Here is a 21,923-nt window from a genome sequence, read left to right on the forward strand (position 1 = left end):
AGAGAAATGGGCCACCCTTCCTTTGTGGATGCAGAAGTTCATGCATCGCTTTAATCACAGCTGAGGTATTCATAACTTTTGCTGTTCAAAAGAGCACGCAGGTCCAACATAGTAAAGACAGAGTTTCATTTATCTTCACTGCAGGTGGCTTCACTGGCTTTTTAACCACCAACCACCTGGTTGTGTTTGGGACCAGATTACGGTCAGTTTGTAATATATAACTTTGGATTTGTGTAGAGTTTGGCTTTATAATAAAAAAAGAAGCTATTTATTTTTAGAAATAGTTCATTATTGTATATTACTGATCTCAGTTTTATAATTTGAGTAGGATTTTTCTATAACATTCAGTCAGTGTTTTACTTAAATGTTTTGTTGATATACAAAATGTTACAAATTAGTGTTTTTTAATCAGTGTTATATTTTGAATTAGCTTTCATTTTTATATTTTCAGTTTCCATTTTAATTTTAGTTTCAGTAATTTTGTCATGTGCTTTAATTATTAGTATTTTAATATTTCTATTTATAGTTTTATAGTTGTATATAATTATATTTTTATTTGAGTTTTAGTTTTAATAATTTTAGTAGCTACCTTCAACTTCAACTTCATTTCACTTCAGTGAGTCGCCAGTGAGTCGCCAGTGCAACATTTCTAATTTAAAAGTAAGCTATTGATCTAATATTTATAGAGTACTGGACAGGACAGTGACTTTCTGGCTATCCTGACTGGCAGATGGCACCACAAGAACACACAGTCCAAAACCCTTTACTAGCGACTATCCTAAAATATGATGTGAAAGGCAGCAGACAAGAAAAATGGTCAATTTCCAGAGAAAGTCCATTTCACGTTTATAGGAACTCTTGAATAGTCTCAGTTATCAGTTTCAAATTTTCACCATATAAAGTGGTTTCTGACTTGTTTTTAACTCTTTCCACACCATTGACAAAATTTTCCGACAATCCATGTTTTCATTGTTATATGGTAGGGGGCGCTTTTACACATCTTCTGAAAGAGTACAGAATCTCCAGATCAAAACACAGGTAAAGAAGATGCAGAACAAAGCGATAGAAGCATTGCTTATGCACATGTAATATAACACGATCATCAAACATTAAACAGCATATAAATCAAAAATACCTAACATTATGAAATGTCGACCTATAGGAAGAGATAAAGACTGTGAAGCTTAGAAGGAGCTGATGGACCTGATCTACTCAATTCATGTTTGATCATCGTTCTGAATCCCATCCAGACTAAGGGTCCTATCATACACCCAGCGCAATGTGGCACCAGTCATGACGCAAGTGTTTTTGCTAGTTTCAGCCCGACGCAGTTATTAATATCACATCCTGCGCCACGTTGTTTTAATAGCAAATGCATTTGTGCCTATTTGTGCGCCAATGGGTGTGCTGGTTTGAAAACGAGGTGTGTTAAGGCGCATTGTTGGCGCGTTGCTATTTTGAGGCAACTGAAATAGACTGCTGAACTGAAACCTGGTCTAAAGTCAATGGCGCAATTTTTTTGTTGTTGTTATTTAAAGAGCGAGTTAGTAATATGCGCCTATAGGCAGGTACACAACGCGCGTTCACTCTGCTTATTACACACACAGGGACGTGCAACAGCACACAAACATGACAAATATTAAAAATAAAAGGATTACAAAGTAAAAGATTATTATTGTGTGCATAAAGAAAGCTCTCTTCTTTCTTTTGATATATTGTATGTTCAGATATACAACAAAATATTCTGGGGACCATGAAAATTTTGTGAAAATGATCAATAATGCTGGTGCTGCCTGGCAACTTAAAAAAAAAAAAAGAGCTTGCGGGGAAAGAGTTAATTTAACTGTAATGGAAATAATAGGAATGAACAAAGAAATATTACTACAAAGTAATGAAAGTATCGAAAAAGAATCAGGCCTACTTAGGCAGAGTCAGTGACCTTCAGAGCTGAACGATAGAATGATGGCAGACATCTGCTGGCACAGTAAATGAGCTGAAGTTTCCCACCACATGATATCATTAGGCCTCTTTAAATAAATGTGCTTATACGCTCTAGAATGGCAAATTACAAATGCTCTTTTAAAGGAGAGTGTAATGCTCGATGTGCTGCTATATGTGTCAAATGATGCAAAGCATCATGAAGCTGTGCTGTTTTGTGCTTGATATAGAGAGGATTATTTGATTGTCAGCTGCAGTGAAGATGCACACAGACAGTTATTCTAAATGCTTTCCACGTAATCTGATAATCAGCACTATTACATGCTTTAGCACTCCAACTGTAAGGATTAGGGTTACAGTATCAAAGATCTTTTATTTTTTTCAAAGTGGCCCAAATCCACCCAGCAGAGCATCAGTCGCTATGGGGTAAAAACTCTGATATGAAGGTAAAGAAACGTGTATGTAAATGAAATTAATGTTGGCAGGCTTGAAAGCCTCAGGCTCCCACGACTGGCACCGAATCCCACAGCCACATCTCTTCAAAGCGACCCTAAAAAGTTGATGAGAATTTTTTTTTTTCGCCCATCCACCAGCACCAGGGAAGCATTAAAAATACATCAGCTAAAAGACGAAAGAGATCTGGGCCTCCGTTCTCCCTTCGCGATCTCTTCCCCCACCAACCCCATCGAGAAGAGGAGCAGCTTCAGAAATCTCTTCATCTGCTTCGTTTTCTTGTCGCAATTAGGAACATTTCCTGTCCGATTCCGTCCCACAGGTTGACTCACTGCTGATTAAAACATCTGAAAGAAAGAGAGGTTCTCCCCTTTTCAGTGACATTAAATGATGTGCAGTATTGCTGCAAACACTATCGGCCTGTTTCCATCATTCTTGTGCAGTAAAATAGCAATCATGAACAAAAGCAGCTCCACTAATATGCCATGTCAAGTGTGTGAGTTATTTATCAGCCACACACCCTCACATCAGAAAAAATGAGACAGAAGCACAAATAACAGTGTCCATATAAATAGTTTATATAGCATAAAATGGCCAAATGTTTACCCTTTTCTTTGTTTTTTCAGTTAGCACTAGCTAAGAAAGGCTTTTTTGATTAGCTAGCACAAGACATTGTGATAATGTGCTGCATTTCTGATTAGGCAGGCAATGCGATATGTTGGTTTCTTTGACTTTGTAATAAATCAAATTACTGCTGCAACTAAATCCAGCTCTTTATTTCATCTATGCTGCACCCAACACTAACACCAAGGGAGATTTTTAAATGGATCATAAATATATATTTGTTGGATATATATTGTGTAATATGTGTTTTCATTTGTAAGAGTTATTGGCTTATCGTAGAGTTATTGGCTCATATGTTTTATATATATATATATATATATAGAGAGAGAGAGAGAGAGAGAGAGAGAGGCTTATGCATGTTTTTATTTCAGTATAACTAAGTATAAGGTTTTAGTATAATTAAGTATATCTAAGTATAATAAGCATAACACACTATGTTCATAAAATGTTTTTCTTCTTCTTCTTCTTTTTCTGAAATGCAAACTATCAGAAAGCAGTGACATTTAAATTTCAGAGCCGCAAATACGGTGTGCTGACCCACCTGGTCATTAAGACTGTTTGAAAATGCCACCCAGCCAGTGAGCTAATATAGATTATTCCCTCTCACTATTTGCATAGTCAGATAAGGCACTGTATTAACTGAGGACTCCAGTGAGCAGTGAGCTACTGTATGCTTTCATTTCAGAGGGTAATGAACCAGAACATTAGCATCACAAGCTCATTTACAGACTACAGACGGCCCAGAAGAACGCCTCGGATGGACAGAAACATCATTAAGTCCCTAAAACACGAAAACTACATTCATTACGTCAAAAATACATGGGAAATGTGCTGTGTTGTGTTTATTCATGAATAAATATGGGTTAAAGATGTAGTGAACTGATGCAGTAAATCATGCCTCCTGACACGAAAGAAAATTTCGTAAAAAAAGGAATATTGAGGAATTTAAAAATTGCGAAACTATAAATAATTATTTTAGTACTTTTGAGGAAAAAACTACATTTGGACAAAAATGCAATTCCATTGCCAAATATGATGTGATACATTTATTTCAATAATAAATATACAACAAAGATGTGTTTACACAGACTTTTAAACTTACACTAAGCAAACAAAAATGTGGTTACATATTTCATTCATTTTTATAAAATATCCTACTACTGACAAAACTCATAATGTGTGTCTTTAACTACTCATCGTCATTAACCTTAAATACAGTAGTAAGCTGTTAGATGTACAGTATGCATTTGATTCACTATAAAGATTTAGTTCATAACTGAGTCAGACTACACTGGTTGCATAACCACTAAAAAAAGTGAAGTGTGTCTCATACTTGGAATTTGTGCTCTGCATTTAACCTAACCAAGTGCACACACACAGTAGTAAGTATTGAACACGCACACACACCGTGAACACACACCTGGAGCAGTGGGCAGACGTTTTTTGCTGCGGCGCCCCAGGAGCGATTCGGGGTTGTGGAATTGAGAGTGGAAAAGAGCGATGTTCATTCACTTCCCGCACCTACATTTCCTGCCGGTACTGAGACTTGAACCCGTGACCTTTGGGTTACAAGTCCAACTCTATAACCATTAGTCGCGCTTTAGGTTTTTGATCTGCTAAAAAGAACCATTTCATACAACTCAGTCGCTTAGGAATCAGACTACACTGGTCACGCTGTAAGTTTTTGATTCACTAAAAAGAATGATACACAACACTTTGACCCAGAGTATACGGATTGAGCTGTAGATTCAGTAGCACTGTTGTGGCACTGGAAACACAATTTGTCAGTGTTTTGTACTAAAGTATCACACATGACAACCATTAACGGAATCAATCGTAACTCGAAAAACATCACAAACGTCAATGCAATTGTCTTGAGACAGCAACCTAGTACAGCATTTAAAAATGCGATGCGATGATAATGGAAACTCCTAAAGCCACTTGGAAAACTAGTACTTTAATGTGCATGTATAAATATAATGTCAATGTCAATTATTATAGGCTATAAACATTACAGTGTTAAAGGGTTAGTTCACCCAAAAATGAAAATTCTGTTATTTATTACTCACCCTCATGTCGTTCTACACCCGTAAGACCTTCGTTCATCTTCGGAACACAAATTAAGATATTTTTGATAAAATCCTATGGCTCAGTGAGGCCTGCATCGCCAGCAATAACACTTCCTTTTTCAATGCCCAGAAAGCCACTAAAAACACGTGACTACAGTGGTTCAACCTTAATATTATAAAGCGACATGAATACTTTTTGTGCGGCAAAAATACAAAATAGCGATTTTATTCAACAATATCTAGTGATGGGCGATTTCAAAACACTGCTTCATGAAGCTTTGAAGCTTAACGAATCATTTGTATCGAATCAGTGGTTCGGAGCGCGTATCAAACTGCCAAAGTCAGGTGAACTATTGAAGTTTCAAAACACTTATGACGTAACGAATCCTCATTTGCTGAAATCATTGGATTTTGGCGCTCTGAACCACTGATTCGAAACAAAAAATTCGTTAAGCTTCAAAGCTTCATGAAGCACTGTTTTGAAATCGCCCATCACTAGATATTGTAGAATAATGTCGCTATTTTGAATTTTTTCTGCCGCACAAAAAGTAATCTCGTCGCTTTATAATATTAAGGTTGAACCACTGTAGTCACATTTTTGTAGTAGATTTATGGCCATTGAAAAAGGGAGTGTTATTGCTGGCGATGCAGGCCTCACTGAGCCATAGGATTTTATCAAAAATATCTTAATTTGTGTTCCGAAGATGAAGGAAGGTCTTATGGGTGTGGAACGACATGAGGGTGAGTAATTAATGACATAATTTTCATTTTTGGGTGAACTAACCCTTTAATTACTTTTTTTTTATTTTTTTATTTACAGTGTAAGATAAGTTATGTTCCATATACCTAGAAACACTGAAACATCAAATGGAGCTGACACATGAAAATTTATTGGACTGAACTAAAGCCAAAACCCAGAGAGGGACTTTGCCTCTTCATTTCAGAATTCTCCCACACATCACTGCTATAGACAGTCCCGAGTCTTTGACCTTTGGGAGTATCCCACTTTCCTTATACCTGCCAAATTCATCATGCCCATCAGTGGAAGCTCTCTGTGAGATTGGCCATTTCTAGCAGAGATGAGAGATGAGAGATGAAGATGGCACAGCAACAAAAGCCTCCAAGCTGGATGAACAACCCCCAACCACAGAGCTACAGCATGTCAGTCCAAATAGGAATCAGAGCCATGAGAAACCCTCTTTCAAGCAGAGAAAGACACCAAAGAGCTAATGCCCCTTTGTTAAACTTGCAGCTTAATGTTTTGTGTAGGCTGTTAGTGTGTAGCCCAGATATATTTTCCACGATCTCGTCCATTATTCAGTTTGTGTGCGAGCTATCGCACAAACACCTCCGCTCTCCAGGGTTTTTTGGTTCATTTCACAATGCCCTGGATACGGTCTGGGGCTAAATGTGGGCTGCAGCTGATATCGGAGCTTCCAAGAAAAGCCTTTGAATAAATGCCTATTTACCCCACTTTCAAGATGACAGAGGATTAGCCCTGCTTGCTAAACCCTCTCTAGGAATGATGGGATGCACACATCCACTGTATATTAGATACATGCTTTCAAACGATAACGCTGAAAGCCTGTTTACTCATGTGTTTCCTAAAAAGAAACCATTTACTTGCACTTTAGCCGAAGGGTTTGTTCATTAGATTATATTAATGTCATAATAATGACAGAGAAACAAGCCAAGAAAAACCGATACAGGTGCTTCTGAGAGGGTCATGCAACCTCAAACCTCTAGATTATACAAATATTGATTTTCATATTCCACACTGACTTCTGTTCACCAAGAGCTGGACGCTCTAAAATGCCACGCTCTTTCTCTACCACGTCTCTTGAGATGCAACCTTCAAACCTACGTGCATAAGTCAATGTAAGCCGCTAACTTCCACCGACTTGGCCACTGAATTAGACCATCTTCCCTTAAAAATCCTCCCTCCAAACATACAGTATGTCAGCAAAACTGAATGCTCAAAATGACTGACATGCAGAGACTGCCTCCAGATCTTCTGACTGGCTAAATAACAGCATCCCGAAGTCTTGTTTTTTGACAATGGCTGTCAGAGACAGGTGTGATTTCTCAGGACACCAATTTCAGTGATATCTGTCAGGGCAAATTTTCTGTGTGATATCCAGGAAGAAAATCACAGCACCTCTGACTAAATATTAAAGCTTCTTATTTTTATCACATGTGTTATGAATATGCAATCTCCCTGCCCTTTTGAGACTCCAGGATCACTGTTTACTTACAACAAAATCTTCTCTGCTGTTATATGGTTTATATTCCTTTATATCTTATGTGATTTAAAGTGCTCTGTTTAATTTATGCACAATGACAACTGAACAGTTTTATTCATAGTTGCACTGACATCACACTCCTTACAGATATTAAATTAGAGATGTCCTTCCAACAAGTTTGTGTTTTTTTTTTTTTATGTGACTTACAAATGGGGAACATTGCAAGCAATTCATTATTCAGGTCTACGATTATGAATCTACAATGACGTCTCAATTTGCTGCTTGTTTGCCATTCAAGATTTAAGATCCTAAAAGGGAAATTTTTCAAAATGTAATCTTAAATTTCTTTAAATAAAAATTAAATAAAAAATAAACTATTCAGTATGTCTTCTAAAGCGTAATTCACCCTTCGCCGGGAGTTTGATTGACAGGCGATCTGACAAATCATGATGCTGAATCCGCCATTTTGTCCGACAGGAGAGTTAATAAATTAACGTTGGTGAACTTCAACTTTAAAAAAATGGAGTATATTGATGGCTTTCTGGGGTTGAAACAACATACCTTCTAATGTTAATTCATGTTTATTGCTAGTGGGAAGAGATGATCGGTTCACGTGCCACTTGAACTGAGATGCTACAGCAATCTGTCACGACACATTAAAGAGCCACAAAATGGTATTTATTGTTTGAATTTCTTAAAAAATAAAAAAAATTTGAAAGCTGACACTTTGTTTCATACCAAAAGTAACCTGCTCTGTCTTGTCTGTTAGCGTGTTGTCAGTGTGAGAACATGATGTGTGGCGTAAGAGTGCCATGGTTTGTTGGACAAAGCAACAGTAACTAAATGAAATGCACACAAAAATCTAAAAATTAAAAATTATTTATGATTGTTATGGTCAGCAAGGAAGAGGTGAGGCAAGGACCTAACTGCAGCAGTTAACAAACACAAAACAAAGAAAATCCAAACAAGAAACACAAATCCAGACAACGCAGAGGAAGACAAACGCAACAGGTTTACAACGATGATGTACAGACTATGACCGACAACAGACTACTGAAACACAGGGCTCCATACACTTATTTGTGCCTGAAGGACAAGAACACAGTTGCAGGCAAGAAGTGAATGGACAGCGCACGTCATTTGAATTCTCTGCTATGCCATCTCATGCGTAATACAGCACAGTGCTTGGATTAAAAGAGTTCATACAGCTCAGTGCTTGGATTAAAAGAGTTCATTCTCATGAATATTTAGAATTAATGAGCTCTTTGTCATGAATAAATGCAGAGAAGCGCTCAGAAATGGTTGACATCAGCCAGTCTGGCAGCCAGTCACCACACCGTATCTTGCCGGTATTATACATTGACGTCAGAAGCCGTGACGTTGCTCCGACTTTGCTTTTCAAACCGGAAGACAGAAATTGCTCTAAAAAATGCAAAAATAACTAATTTCCACTTATGGATAAACTTAATGAGTACCTTTAGTGTTTTCAGTGATGTGCAGCCTGGACATACAGTATCTGTTCAAATCTCAAAAAATGTGTTTTGGGGTTTCATGACCCTTTAGGGTTAGTTCACCCAATAATGAAAATTCTGTCATTAATTACTCACCCTCGTGTTGTTAAAAACCTGAAAGACTTTTGTTGAACTAACCCTTTAAACACAAAACAGGGCAAATGAGACAGGAATTGTGCACTGTAAACCCGGATAAGTTCTACTAACTCAAAAAATTTGAGGCAACTGATTGCCTCTATTTTTGTAAATTTGCAAACTTAAATATCATCAGTAAGCATAGCTTTTTTTTTTTTTTGTTAATAACTGTAATTTACAAAAAAACATTCATTTAAATCAAAATATATATTTAGTGTTTTGTTCATCTTAATTTAATGCAACTCAAAGTACACTGTAAACATGAATAAGTTGGCAAAACTCAAAAAAAAAAAAATGAAGCAATCAGCTCAAATTATCATCTAACCCCAATTTAAACATTTTTATTAGTGAAAAATTAGCTAGCTATAACAAGGTCAATCAGAAAATACTTACTCGTTAATTTGCTAACATGTTAATATTAGCATGGTATAACACTTACTGAATGAGTGAAGCAATATAAAGCATTTAATATATTTGCTCTCAAACCAAGCCGCATGCACCACTTGTCACCATGATGGTAACTCTCCAAAAACCCACATTAACAGAAACTCTTCTAAATTAGCATAACAAAACATTAATCACTACTAAATCTCCCACTTAACATTAATCTTGCACAAAAAATATTACATAACACTTAATTTTAGCATTTACTCTCCCTTTTGAGTGTCATGGGCAAAGCATGCTGGGAAATAGAAATCAGTATCAGTTAAACTTAAGTTTGTAGAAATTAAAAGAAATGTTCATAAAACTCAAAACAATGAAACAGTTCAGTTTATTTAAAATATATCAGTTCTGTGAACTTGAAAGAATTAGACCAGTCTGCAACATTATTATAAACAGCTGAATACTTGCATATTTTTGTAGCTATCAAAATAAAAATGCATGTATTTGGACTTGAATTGACCTGCTGTTGAATCCAACTGCCCTGCGAACGTCTGAGTATCTGTGTGGAGGGAAAGCGTCTGAGGGCACGTTCAGCGATGACGTCACATTTTGGTAAAAAAAACAAAACTAGAGGGTGTATGTTTGACATTAAAATATTTGATCATGTTTGAATCTATTTTTTCAAGTTTCCTGAACTCTAAACTTTAGCGGAGTTGTAAAAACTAAAAAAAAATATTGTTAACTTAAATCGTTGATAGAATAGTTAGTTAAACTTTTTGGCACATTTTGAGTAAAAGGTAGTTTCCATTATAAGTTAGCTATACTGTTTGGGTTTACAGTGTGACAATTATAGTTGTTTTGTATTTACTTTGTACTTCTTAAGAAATCATTTTCTTTACATGCAAGCATTTACACGAAAGCATTTATTTACATGCTGTGACTGGTCTTTGCCATTTTACATCTATTTAATCATCTCAGCAACTGCTTTATGTATTGATTGTCATGCATTGCTGATTGAAAACAAAATGGCAACATGTCCTCCATCCAATACGCCCGTATAGGTCGTTTGTCACTTCCCTGAAATACGACCCATAGGAGCGTTTACTAAAGTTGCGCCCCTATCGACAACAGGACACTTTCATTTTAATGCATGAAATACGACCCATACGAGCGTTTACGAAAATGTTGTGCCCATATCGACAACAGGACACTTTCATTTTAATGCATTGTACCCTTTTGTCTGCGTTATGTTTTAGGTTTCGCATAGCTCAAATGGTAGAGCATTGCAATATACAACAATATGCAATCATGCAATCGTGGGTTCAATCCCAGGGAACGTATGTGCTCGTAAAGTGTATATGCACAAGGCCTATAAGTCACTAAGGGTAGGTTTAGGGTTGGGGTAGGTGTAGTCATTTTAAAAAAATGAGTTTTGCTAAATGGAAATAGGACAAATGGTGAGTAAGAGACCGTGTAAAAAAGTCCACACATTGCATTTAAATGAACACGCATTTTGATTGGTAATGACGGTCATACGTCATTTCATGACAACAGATGTAACACGACACTGTCATTATTTTTAAGCCAGCTAGAGGGCGCATGACTTTAAAACGTAAATATAGGTCGTAATAAGGTGCTTGAAAAAAAAAACAACCTATAGGGTCGTTTTTTTTTTTTTTTTTTTTGGAGGACAGTCTGCAAAATGTATAGTGAGTGTCATCAGCAAACCAGCTCTGATGTGGCACTGTATCTATGCAGAACCAAAGCCTAAAACCTTTTTACACTACACTTTTGCTGCATTGCAAGAACTTCAGGAAATGCAAACTATACATTTTTTATTATCTGCCTGGTACAGGCTTCGACAGATGAAAAATAATATGAATGGTCAGTTATCGTTAAGGATTTATCTTAATTAGGACTAAAGCAAGAGCATACTTTATTCATATATAGTTATAATTAGAGAGCAATTATGACTAATCGTTTTCACACATACCTAGACTGAACTGTCCATTACATTAGGCTGTTAGTTTAGAACAACCTTACACAACTTAATTGAATGTGCTGTAATACTAAATGTCACGAGAATATGGCCTCAGTCAGCAAGACCAAAACTAGCCATGAAGCAATAACTGTAAAGATGCATTGCAGTAAAAAAAAATCATTTTCTGCTCTCAACTGAAGCACCTTGCCCTGCCCTTGTTTGTAAACCTGTCAATCACAGTATTAATTTTTCACTCCTCTTTTCACCCCACAAAGCTAAATATACGACTGCCAGATGCCTGTAAAAGCCAAAGTCATGTGCGTCACTTCCTGCAGGGCATTTTGTAAATTTGTGTTTTCCTCCTAATTCTTGGATAGGGATATGGGGATGAACCAGCTATGCCTACAGGACACCAGCATATGAGGGCGGATTCCATGATGTAGTGAGAGCAGAAAGACTGCGTCGCCCACTGGGTTGCTGGCACATTGGGCTCCTCATGTGCCAGGAAACATCGAGCAGCCCTAAAGCCCCACGTCACTGGCTTTTGCACCCTCATGGTTACCCTTTTCTCATACCTGGGTTAAAGAGATAGTTCACCCACAAATTACTATTCTGTTATCCTTTGCTCACCCTCAAGTAATTCCAAAATCCACATGAATCTCTTTCTTTCCTGGAATAAAAGTTGTATGGAACTCTATCATTATAGAGTCATATGCTACAACATCAACGCTGTCATTGAACTTAAATGAATTACAGTTTTTTTCAACTGCTTACACACATTTTCAAAACTTTGCCTCTTTTTTAAAAAAAAAACTTTACACACAAATCCAAGAATTGCACACACAAAATACAAAATGCAAAATGCCTCACATCTCTTGCAAAATGAAGCACTGAATTCAAAATATCACAAACACATCTCAAAAGTAAACATTTGTCTTTGCCATAATTTTCTATTTTTGGATATATCATATTCACACAGTTATTCAAAGCCTAACCTTCTTTTCATTGGCAAAGAGATGTTAAAAAATTCACGGTAAACACGAAAGCAAGAATGAACCCAAACTATTTATTTTTTTACTATAAGCATTTGTGGTTGTGAATACAGTACAAACAGAAAACACAGTACAAAAGAAAAGAAATACATGAACCACGTGTAGTTGGACAGAAACAATGGTTGTGTTTGAAAAAGGAAATCAAGATACTTCCTGTTAGATTTTTGTGTGTTACATAGAGAACTGTGTGTTGTGCAAAAAGTGTTTTATGAAATTGAAAACTGAGTCGAAGGCCGAGAATTACTGTATAGTTTTGCAGATTTGGTGTGTGGTTCTGGTGTTTGAGTGTCAGGTTTCAGAAATTGTGTGACAAATAAGGATTTTGTGTGTAAGCAGTTGAAAAAAAACTGTAACACTGAACTGACTTGGGCTGAATAATGACACCATCTTCATGAGAACTATACACTCTCAGAACAAAAGGTACAAAATCTGTCACTGGGGTGCATCCATTCAAAAGTTACTAATATACTGTATTTGTGTACACTTTAGGTAATAATATGTAAGGGATAATGTACATCCAGTTGGTTGTTATCTCAGAATAAACCCCGACAGGGTGATCAGGACCCCGACGTGAAGCGGAGGCTGGATGTACATTATCCCGCTTATTACACGGCTACTTGCCACATAAGTAAATAATTAGACACAAAATATTGATCTGAGTCGATTTGAGTCCGCTTCCGCAGAGAGAGCAGTTGCTCGCGTGGCAAGTTCAAACTAGACAGAAACACATTTAAGAGATACGGTACAGTCATAACATATTACATGGCATTTCGCCACATAAATAATTATAGGGATAAGAGATATTGATCTGAGATTAAACTGATTTAAAATTGTACCTGTTTGTTATCTTAATCCATTACAGTGAACAAAATAATCGCAAAATGCCAGCAGCTGCGTTTGTATGAAACGAGAGAGTGAGTCCACGATACCGGATGACATAATTGAATAACTACACAAAATCTGACTCCTTTTAAATATTTTATGAGCTCACCAAAGGCAAAACTTCCACAAGGAAAAATTGTTTAGCAACCGTGTAGCGCTGCAGACTTCAGTAACCCGGATGAGCCTGTGTTAACTGTTTTTAGCGGTTGTTATCGGGGAATAACATACCGCTGTATGGCGCCATTGACCAATCAGATTCAAGTACATTTAAAGTACTAATATGCACCCTTCAGGGGTAAATAAGGTACAAAAGTATACCTTTTAAAAAGGTTCAGCACCAGTGACAACCGTTGTACTTTTTTTCTGAGAGTAGTTGAAATGTGTTCGCTCCGTAACTAATAATTTTTGCAACATTTACACGGTTATTGCCTTGTTTACTCCTGGTATTAAGATGCATTTCGGTTGATCCAATCACAAGTGGACGACACTCAATACAGGTGTAAATGAGGTCTAAAATGTTTTTAGCTTGTCCATTTTCGACCACTTCCAGAGGTAGTCGAAAATGCATTCGACCGGATTGCTTTCGTAGTGTAAACGCTCATGTGGTCGAATGTGCTCTCTGTATGTTTTTTCGTCATCTCCGATAGCGTTCATATGTAAATTGCATGAGCTTATTTCGTCCATTAGATCGAAAAGAGACCGATTAAAACACCAGGTGTAAACAGGAATTTGTATTAGTTTCATAATTTCGTGATAAACTTACAACATTAATACTAATATTACTGTGAAGCTGCTGTGAAAATCTGTATTGTATAAAGTGCTACATAAATAACTCGACTCAATTCAAATTCATTTATAAAGCACTTTAACAACCATAAAAATGGACCAAAGTGCTGTACATAAAATAGCATACAAATCTAGCAGTACTTACAAGCATAAAATAACAACATACATTGTCATACTCATTTTGAAGTTCAGATTGCTATTCATTTTTATGAAATTGGGGGGAAAAAGCTAGTACATTATTCAGCATTTCTCCTTTTGTTTTACAGGGAAGAAAAAATGTCATTTGAAACAACATAAGGATGAGTAAATAATAACATGACTTTTATTTTTTGAATTATTCCTTCATGCGCTTGGCCATTTTAAAAGAGATAAATCAGGGCTTTTTCTTCCTTTTTCATTCCCTTTTTAGTATTCGCTGCTCAAATTTCTACAAGAACAAAGCGATGTCCTTTTCCTCCAGCAGCTGTGGTGTGGCATACCTTGAGGTGATATCATTAAAAGCGTAAACAAAACATTAGAGAGCGAGAAAGATGGAGAGAGAACAAACAAAATCCTGTAACAAAGGCAGACTCGCATTCCTTTCATCCTGTTGGTTCGTTCACACCAGAGCATGCGGTCTATGACTCACAGCCCTATGAGCTGCAGCTCTCATTGGACATCTGAAATGCGAGTGACAGAAGACAGATAACAGACAGAGCCGTCACCCCAGTAGCACGAGGGACATCACAGCCGAAGCAGGAGTATCCGTAGACTCCAACTCAAATATACTAACAAAGATGCTGAATTGTTGTGTTGTGTGTGTTCATTTTTAGTGGCTCTTGCACTGTTGCTCATGCAGAGTTTGTTAAATCCCTAACCCTAACTGTGTAACTCAACCTAAACTGTTAGTATATAATGGAAATGAATGATCTCAAATTGTGTGGCTTGTTGAGTGCTTTTACTTTCCTACTGTGTGATGCTATGCATTCTTCTATAGCATTTATATCACAGTGCAATTCAATTTAAGTGTCACTGACAGGTGCTGCAGTGTAGATAGCTTATTTGATTATATTGGGAGTGAATTAATTTTGGCCTGTGTAACTGTAACAACATCTAACTGTGTTAATATAGACCTTATGTGCCAGAGAAACAAGCGCGCAGCCATCTTTAGAATTTTTGTGTTTGACCTTCTGTTTATGTGGTAGCTCTATATATTACTATGGCCTAGCTGTCGAAGAGTAATTAGCTGGTGAAGTGGATTTAATTACTGTAGAGTTAACGAAAGTTATCATTAGCATTGTAATGTTTGAAGCGGATGTCATAATGTCAGTAGAGCGGGAAGTTTTAAAACGAGGGGTTTATTCATAAATATGTAAGATCTTACCTTCATGCTGTGGAAATACAAACCGGAAGAGCATAACGAGTGCAGTGGTGAAAAGGGGCGGGGCTACATAAGGTCTATAGAATTTAAGTGATGTAAGGTCAAACTGTCATATAACATACATTGGCTATTTTATAATGGCTTCAAATATGGCCCTTTCAGTCAAATTTTTCATTCACTTTTTTTAGTCTTTTTAACTTTCGTTTTTGCTGTATTATTATAGACGTATTATTCATCTCTTATAAATAATCTTACGTTTGCATTCATGAAGTTCAAGTAACAGTGTCGCTTTCATTTTTAAAGCATTTAAGTCATGAGATTATCACTAGATTATCATTAATTAGGGTTGGAAAAAAATTACATATACTGTTCAGAAGTTTGGGATCAGTTTAATGTCAAAAATATTAAACTGATCCCAAACTTCTTATGCTCACCAAGGCTGCATTTATTTGATAAAAAATACAGTCAAAACAGTAATATTGTGAAATGTTTTTTACAATTTAAAAAGAACTGTTTTCTATTTTATTATATTTAAATGTAATTTATTCCTGTGATGGAAAAGCTGAATTTTCAGCATCATTACACCAGTATACAGTGTCACATGATCCTTCAGAAATCTTTCTTGTGGAAACCGCAATACATTTTTTCAGGATTCTTTGATGAATAGAAAGTTTAAAAGAACAGCATTTATGTAAAATAGAGTTTTTGTAACATTATAAATGTCTTTAATTCATCCTTGCTGAATAAAAATAGTATCTTTTTAATATATTTCTGAGCTCGAACTTTTGAATGTGTATATACATTTACAGTAGTTATCATACTAAAATCACTTATACCATGATAGATTTTGGTTATATCGCCCCTAGTGGACAAAATGGGCAAAAAAAAAAAAAAATCTCAATGACTTACAAGGAAGGAGGACATCAGAGAATATGATAGAGACTTGGATCGGTAGGCGCTGGCGAGCAACATTTACATTTTCTACAGAAAATATGACATAAAATAGATGTAAAACAAATAGAAAGCACAGGAAACATGTTTGAGGAGCAAGAAAATGTGCACAGAACTGTGTCACTTCTCAAAACTCTTGAAACATTGGCTCACATTTTCAGCCTATATTCCTGTTATATTCCTGTTATTCATCTTGCATGCACACACACACACACACACACACACACACACACACAGGTTTGTTTTGCTATCAAAGTGAGGACATTCCATAGGCGTAATGGTTTTTATACTGTACAAACTGTACATTCTACCCCCCCTCCTATCTACCCCTAAACCTACCCATCACAGAAAACATTCTGCATTTTTACATTTTTAATAAAACATTGTTTAGTATGTTTTTAAAGCTATTTTAAATATGAGAACTCATGAAATGTCGTCATATTTCATGTTTATGTCGTAATACCAGTGTAATACCCATGTCATTATACAAATTAGTTCTTACATCTTAAATTACATCTTAGTTACCAAAGGAACTTCCAGCTGAAGCAGGGACAGACACTTTTATACAGTATGTCTCTGGTTAACAGCATCTCCAAAGCCTTTTTACACACAGCACACTGTCAGAAACCACAAAAAAAAAAAAGCTCTTCAGCATGATATGAGAGCATTAGTTGTAAAATAGATGTTGTTTAATGTGCAAGCTCAGATTGCACACTCAAGAAGAAAAGATCAGATCTATCATCAACCCGCAGGATTTACTGTCTTTTAGTCTCAAATGTCTTTTCATTACATATAACAAATCTCATAACTGTGACATCCCCCATTAGAGTGTGAAAAGCAATTAATGCAGATCAGGAGATGTACCAAAGATGCATGCTTTTGGGATCGTCATGCCTGTTGCCATGGAGCAGTGTTGCGAAACTAGAGTACATGGTCAGAAGAGCAGTCTGTCTTAGACAAAAAAAAAAAAAAAAAAGAAAGGAATAATTATTATTCCCTCTGAGATGGAGCAATTATGTTGATTGGGCAAAAATATGGTATTTAAAGGAGGCCTCATGGGTTTTGACACCAAGCGCATTAAGAATAATCAGGGATAATCATATTGCTGCTATATCTGAACTTCGCTTTTAGCACACCCAAGGATGGGTCATGGTGGTCAAGTCGCAAAACAACCGAATAACAGCCTAATTATCCTTTAACCTACAAGTTAATATAGAAAATATGTTGTTGTGCACATCCTCACAAGCTGCGGGTTTGTGTACATGCATGCACACACACATATTGAAGGTCTATTTTAGGTCTGTTGTTATTTCTTGAATTGAGTCTCTGTGCAGGAGAGTCAGTGCGAGCCGTATTGCATGGTACAGCAAATCATTTGCTCCATAAACTTCCCCTGTGCACCAGCACCATATCTATCATTCACCGCTGACGGGTGTCACAGCTGCTAGAGAATCCCTGCTCACCATAGATAAAGCACAGAGGGCACAGGACAAATTTATCTTCCTTAAAGAAAGCCCCATGCACCTGCTATCCAGAGGTGTAAAGTATTAAACAATGCCGCCAGACTGAAAAAAAAAAAAAAAAAAAAAAAACTATGCAGATTTCAGAAGAATGGACTGTTGAACAAAACATACAGTATGAACCTACTGTACATTCTTGTATTGAAATGAAACAATATCTAACATGATTTAAAGGGATTGTTTGCTAATGCACTAATGCAAAATCTGTCATTTTTTGGTGAATTACTTCACTGAGCTTTGGAGGAGGGGAAGATTCAGTGAACACTTTCAGCATGTTCCTTATAAAAAGTTACACGGATGGATCATATAGACTATATATAATGTTGTTTGTTTGTGTGTTTTGGAGCTTGACTGTGTCCTTGTATGGAAAAGAGTTCCTCAAAACTTCCTCAAAAGTGGTCCTTCTGTTCCACAGGAAAAAAAAAAAACAGCATGCGGGTTTGGAACAACATGAGGGTGTGTAAATAATGACAGAATTTTCATTTTTTGGTGACTTCTCCCTTTAACAAATAGAGCTACTCTCATGCATTGTATATGATCTATTGTTTCAGGCTATTTTCTGCCACAAATAAGCAGAAAAAGCCAAACCCTTACCCAGCACAATGACACGAGAGAGGGAAAACATGTTTATGAAGGAGCTAGATTAAGAAGGCAAAGAATGTTCGATTGTAAGTGCATTATTGTTCACACGTTTGCTCAGGGACAGGTCTAAATTACTTTGTGGTAATCAGCAGCATGCCACACATGCTGTCAATACAGCATCAGTTATATTAGACCCGGAGAATTCCCAATTAAAATTTAATACTGAATATTTCTGTCCTTGACAGGCTATTTTAACACTTTAGTCTATTATAAGCCTTCTATCTATTTATCTATCTATCTATCTATCTATCTATCTATCTATCTATCTATCTAACTGTGTGTGTGTGTGTGTGTGTGTGTGTGCGCGTGCGTGTGTGTGTGTGTGTGTGTGTGTGTGTGTGTGTGTGTGTGTGTGTGTGTGTGTGTGTGTGTGAAAAACACTAACCTACTACTTCCATAATATACTGCTTTTATAAAATGCTGGCAACAACAAAATGATCAATAATACCAATGTTCAGTAAGTGATTAATATTAATAATCAAAATAAGCAATAATTCCATTGAGTTCATTATCCTGTCTGCCTGTTTACGGTTGCTAAGCAACTTAACAAATTAGGGTATTAAGTAAGCAATAAGGTACAAGAGGCTATGCTGTATCGTGAATAAGTCACGGCTGAAGGGCGTTGTTAGGCACGACGCGAAGCGGAGTGTCTGCAACCCCTTCAGCCGTGACTTATTCACGATACAGCACTAGCCTCAGGTACCTTATTGCTTTTATAAAACGGTTACCACACAATACAAATATTAAAGCCAGAAATATGTATCAATGCAACTTTCATTAAGTAAACTTTTTCTTAAAGCCTTCCTTCCACCGGAAAATATAGTCCCTGACCGTGAACAGCAACAGAAGTTACATTATTACGCCATTAGATGGCGGAAAAGACTCTTTATGAGTGAGTCAGTCAGTAGCGAAGACTTTTACATTGAAAAGACTGAATTGTTGTGAACACGGAACAAGACGCAACTGACAAATGCTTTGACTAGCTCTGTCAGTCACGGGAAAACCCCTTAACTGTTAAAAGGACAAGATAATACATCGGACATTTAAACAGATTTTTTATTATGAACATAGGACTGACCTGAAGGAAAATGCTAAATCTGAATGCAGGTAATAAACTCGCTCACTCGATCTCTTTCTCACAATACTCTTCTACATAATACAGTAAGCTTCAATTAACAATATCAATTGAGAACAAACAGTTTACGTTGCTAAGAGTGGTTGCTAAGGGTGTTGTGTAGTGATACACAGAACCGTTGGGTGAAGCGGTCATAGCTTATCGTGAATAAAACACAGCTACTGACCAATCAGAATCAAGGACAGGAACTAACTGTTTTATTACATAGAATTTGTGTTGACAGGTGTGTGTTTATCAGCATTCTACAAAGGCTTTGAACGTGGCTCAACCTATCAGTATTTCTAAACATTTTAGAATGTTTTTTTTTTTACAATGATGGGATACAGTTGGATATTTAAGCATCTGCAAAATGAAAATAAGGCAATTCATGCCTTACTATTAAGCTGCCCTACCCGCGTTGAATATTAAATAACACACTGTGAAAGTTTATGGAAATATATCACAGATGGTATAAGCATCAGACAGCAGGTCCTACAAGACTGTAACAGAATTCTGACCCAAACCAAACAAAACACCCACACTGGACACGCTTCTAATAAATTTCAGTTTAAAAGCAACAGACAGTGCTGGATAAACAGGAGTGTTTGAGTTAAAGTGTTGTAAATAACACTTGTGCATGTAGTGTTGGCAGTAAAGTGCACTCTGCGGACATTATGAATCAAAGTGACAGAGGTTGAAGATGTCAGCATGGTTTGATTATTTTAATTAGTTTCAAATGGTCATAAAACAGACCTTACATCACTCTATTTCTGTGATAAATGGTAATGCTCCCTCCCTGCTCTTACCAATCAACAACTGATGTTGACATGTACAAGACATATATTCTGCATCTTGTTAACATGAACATGTTCTCAAGACTCTGCAGTAACATGACACTGACAGGCAGATCTTATCTGCGGATGCGTTTATAAGAGTCTTAATGGATAAAGATCAATGTAACTTAAACTTTGACAATCTCAGGTTTCTCAAACTGCTCAGAATGTATATATACTACTTCAACTTCAGTTTACAGCAGAGTCTGGCACTCTGACACACAACCCTGAGTTTAAAGAAAAACATTTTAAGAAAATGTAGTAGGCAGTGACATTTTAGATACAATTACAAAAATAAATGAACATGCAAATGATACACTGAGGAGTAAAACGTTTGATCTTAATGATCTGAAAAAAAGACCTGAAAACTCTAGTAGTAGTATATTAGTTTCAAACACCAAGTTCAAAACAGTTGTAAATAAGAATATTTTACTGCATTTTACAAACGAAAATCAACAAAGATTTTAACTGAAAAGTTTGACTGTGTTTGTTGGCCAAATCCTAGGTTTGATATCTGTATTTTATGCTTTTCCATTATTTTTGTGTCACATAATTGTATACTGTTTAAATTTTGCTACAAGGTTAACACTAATATGTGGTGGAAGATGCCATTTTTGTACTTTAGATAATATTTATTATTTCAAAAAAAGGTATTCTTCTCAAATCAGTGTCAAGAAAGAGTAGGTTCCCATGGTGGCAACTTAGTGTGACAACATGCCCCGCCGTCAACGTGCGTTCAACGATCTGTAATCGTTTTTCCTGTGTGCAATACTGGTAAAAATGTTATATAGATTTTTGTATCCAAGACTCTGAGGTATGTGTAAATATCGATGTTTTCCACACAAAACCTACCCTGAGAAATATATGCTGGAGTAAAAAGTGTGACAACTATTCCCATTCTTCCCTATTTCTGTAAAGAGCATCACTGTAAGGATCTCCTGCACTGAGTAAACTCTAACCGGCATCACCATCATCATTATAATAGTGTGTATCTACGCTTACCTTGAGCTAGATCTGATATGATCTACTGGAATCCGGCAGTCCAGATCCGTGTATGTGATCATCAGCTGGAGTTAGAGAGAGATCGCACCTGTATCCAGCAAACTTCTTCTCTTATCTCTCAAGGCTCGGTTCGGAGCTCAAGCAGAGATACAGTTTCCACAGAACACTTTGGCGAAAATGTTGTAGAAGCAATCCCGACAGTGTTCTATCATAATATGTGGTCCTCGCCGTCCATAAACCGTGAGATCGTAAGCGATGATCGGAGAACGAAGAGTGGAGCGCGCGGCGACGCCATCAAACTGCGCGTAAAGCGAGAGCGAACAGATATAAGAGCGCGGGCACACACGTCAGTAATCCAGAGATACTACTAGCAGAGATATGGATTACACTGCACACACACACATACACGCACGCACGCGGGTATCATTCTCACAGCTCATTTG

At 36.7% G+C, this 21,923-nt stretch overlaps 1 protein-coding gene across 2 annotated transcripts in view; it reads right to left on the bottom strand.

Moving 5' to 3' along the window:
* The window catches only part of zgc:171482 (zinc finger protein), a 127,456-nt gene extending 105,648 nt beyond the window's left edge, over positions 1–21,808 (bottom strand). The window contains exon 1 of one of the 2 annotated variants that reach the window (XM_051915887.1): positions 21,481–21,808. The gene's annotated coding sequence lies outside the window, so the exon portion shown is untranslated. The remainder of the gene's footprint in view (positions 1–21,480) is intronic. The other variant, XM_051915886.1, reaches the window with a different exon arrangement.
* Positions 21,809–21,923: the final 115 nt, after the last annotated feature.

Source organism: Ctenopharyngodon idella, chromosome 13 (assembly GCF_019924925.1).
Source record: "Ctenopharyngodon idella isolate HZGC_01 chromosome 13, HZGC01, whole genome shotgun sequence".
Taxonomy (NCBI): domain Eukaryota; kingdom Metazoa; phylum Chordata; class Actinopteri; order Cypriniformes; family Xenocyprididae; genus Ctenopharyngodon; species Ctenopharyngodon idella.